The 3,093-nt window shown below is 39.4% G+C and overlaps 1 pseudogene across 1 annotated transcript; it reads left to right on the forward strand.

Annotated features, from left to right (window-relative positions):
• The first annotated feature begins 1,241 nt into the window (after nt 1-1,241).
• Nucleotides 1,242-2,610, forward strand: LOC100599133 (annotated as a pseudogene). The gene has a single exon (XR_180052.3). The product of XR_180052.3 is annotated as a 26S proteasome non-ATPase regulatory subunit 12 pseudogene (transcript).
• The last annotated feature ends 483 nt before the right edge of the window (nt 2,611-3,093 follow it).

Genomic DNA, 3,093 nt, shown 5'->3' on the forward strand with positions numbered 1-3,093 from the left:
TTTTTGTATTTTTAATAGAGACTGGATTTCACCATGTTGCCTAGGCTGGTCTCGAACTCTGACTTCAAGTGAACCATCCGCCTCAGCCTCCCAAAGTGCTGGGATTACAGGCATGAGGCACTGTGCTCACCCTACTTAGCTTAATGTTCTGTAAGCTAGGAAGTTAAGGCTGTGTGGCTTCTGGCAAAGGCTTTTGCGCTGTGTCATAACATGGCGGAGAAAGTAAAAGGGGAAGTAGACACATCCAGAGAGAAAACCCAAGGGGCATTCTGGCTTTATAATAACCCACTTTTGACGGAACAAATCCATTTTCTCAAAAATGATTTAGTCTTGCCAGAGTGAGCACTCACTTACTCCCACAAGAACAGCACCAAGCAGTTCATGAGGGATCTGCCGCCTTGACCCAAACAGCTCCCAGTAGGTCCCATCTCCCCACACCACCACATTGAAGATTAAATTTCAACACGAGTTTTGGCAGGGACAAACAAACCATATTCAAACCATAGCAGACCCTAAGCCACAGATCCAAAAAGCTCAGAAAACTAAGCAATATAAGTGTGAAAGAGAAAGGGAAAGAAAGAGACTATACCTAGGCATATCATATTCAAACTGCATAAAATCAAAGGTAACGAAAAAAATCTTGAAAGAAGTCAGAAAATAAAATCTTAACTATAAAGGAGTAAAGATGAGAATTACATCTGTCTTCTCCTCAGAAACCATGCAAGCGAGAAGAGAGTAAGGAAATACGTGAAGTGTTGAAGAAAAAAAACCACCAGTCTAGAACTCTGTATCCTGAAAAATTATCCTTCAAAAGTGAAGGAGAAATAATTTCTTAGACAAACAAAAATTGAGAGAATTTGTTGCCAGTATAATTGCTTTGCAGGAACCGTGAAAAGAAATTCTTCAGAGAGAAGGAAAATGATGTAGGTCCAAACCTTGGATCTACATAAAGGAAGAGCTTAAGAGAATGAGTAAGTGAAGATAAAATACAAAGCTTATTTAAAAAAACTCTTAATTGATATAACAAAAGGTTTGTTCAAAATAATAACAATGTATTTGATGATTAAAGCTTATGTATAAGTGGAAGGAATGACAGTAATAACACAAGGGATGGGAGGGAAGTATTAGGAATATTTTGTTACTATAAGACATTTGAGGAGCAGATGCATGGGCAGCTTCCGGTGTGGGTGACGAGTGGTGGCCAAAGCAGGGGGACAGCAAGGGACACTCAGGCGGAGACCATGGCGGACGGCTGCTTGGAGTGGGCTGACGGGCGCATCTTCAAAATGGAAGTGGACTACAACGCCACGGTGGATCAGCGCCTACCCGAGTGTGAGAAGCTGGACAAGGAAGGAAGACTTCAAGAAGTCATGGAAACCCTTCTGTCTTTGGAAAAACAGACTCGTACTGCTTCTGATATGGTGTCAACATCCCAAATCTTAGTTGCAGTAGTGAAGATGTGCTATGAGGCTAAAGAATGGGATTTACTTAATGAAAATATTATGCTTTTGTCCAAAAGGCGGACTCAGTTAATACAAGCTGTTGCCAAAATGGTTCAATAGTACTGTATTTATGTTGAGGAAATCACAGACCTTCCTACCAAACTTCAATTAATTGATATTCTATGAATGGTTACTGAAGGCAAGATTTATGTTGAAATTGAGTGTGCTCGACTGACTAAAACCTTAGCAACTATAAAAGAACAAAATGGTGATGTGAAAGAGGCAGCCTCTGTTTACAGGAGCTACAGGTGGAAACCTATGGGTCAATGTAAAAGAAAGAGCAAGTGGAATTTATTTTGGAGCAAATGAGGCTCTGCTTAGCTGTAAAGGATTACATTCAAACATAAATCATGAGTAAGAAAATTAACACCAAGTTTTTCCAGGAAGAAGATACAGAGAAATTAAAGTTGAAGTACGATAATTTAATGACTCAGCTGGATCAACATGAGGGATCCTATTTGTTTATTTGTAAGCACTACAGAGCAATATATAATACTCCCTGTATACAGGCAGAAAGTGAAAAATGGCAGCAGGCTATGAAGAGTGTTGTACCCTATGTTACCCTGGCTCCTTTTGACAATGAACAGTCAGATTTGGTTCACTGAATAAGTGGTGACAAGAAGTCAGAAGAAATTCCCAAATACAAGGATCTTCTAAAGCTTTTTACCACAATGGAGTTGATGCGTTGGTCCACACTTGTGGAGGACTGTGGAATGGAATTAAGAAAAGGTTCCCTTGAGAGTCCTGCAACTGATGTTTTTGATTCTACAGAGGAAGGTGAAAAAAGGTGGAAAGACTTGAATAACAGAGTTGTTGAACATAATATTAGAATAATGGCCAAGTATTATACTAGGATAACAATGAAAAGTATGGTACAGCTTCTGGGTCTATCTGTTGATGAGTCCGAAGCCTTTCTCTCAAATCTAGTAGTTAACAAGACCATCTTTGCTAAAGTAGACAGATCAGCAGGAATTAACAACTTCCAGAGACCCAAGGATCCAAATAATTTATTAAATGACTGGTCTCAGAAACTGAACTCATTAATGTCTCTGATTAACAAAACTACACATCTCATACCAAAGAGAAGATGATACATAATCTACTATAAGAGTCTTAATGCTTTTAAAAAAGAGTTAAAATTCGAAGTCACTTTTTTTTTAAAAAAAGACTGTTTAAAAAAAAAAGACATTTGCATTACCAGCGAAATGATACAGTGTTATTTGAAAATGGGCTGGATGTAGTGGCTCACATGTGTAATTCCTGAACATTAGGAGGCTGAGGTGGGTGGCTGTAATCCTAGCACTTTGGGAGGCTGAGACAGGAGGATTACTAGAGCCCAGGAGTTCGAGACCAGACTGAGCAACTTAGGGAGGCTGTATCTCTAAAAAAAAAATAAATAAATTAGCTGGATGTGGTGGCTTGTGCCTGTGGTCTCTCAGCTACTTGGGAAGCTCAGGTGAGAGGACTGCTTGAGTCCCGGAGGTCAAGGCTGCAGTGGACTATGATTGCACCACTTTACTCCAGCCAGGGCAACAGAGCAAGACCCTGTCTCTAAATGAATAAATAAATAGATAAATAAGTAAATAAATAA

Source organism: Nomascus leucogenys, chromosome 21, assembly GCF_006542625.1.
Source record: "Nomascus leucogenys isolate Asia chromosome 21, Asia_NLE_v1, whole genome shotgun sequence".
Classification (NCBI taxonomy): domain Eukaryota; kingdom Metazoa; phylum Chordata; class Mammalia; order Primates; family Hylobatidae; genus Nomascus; species Nomascus leucogenys.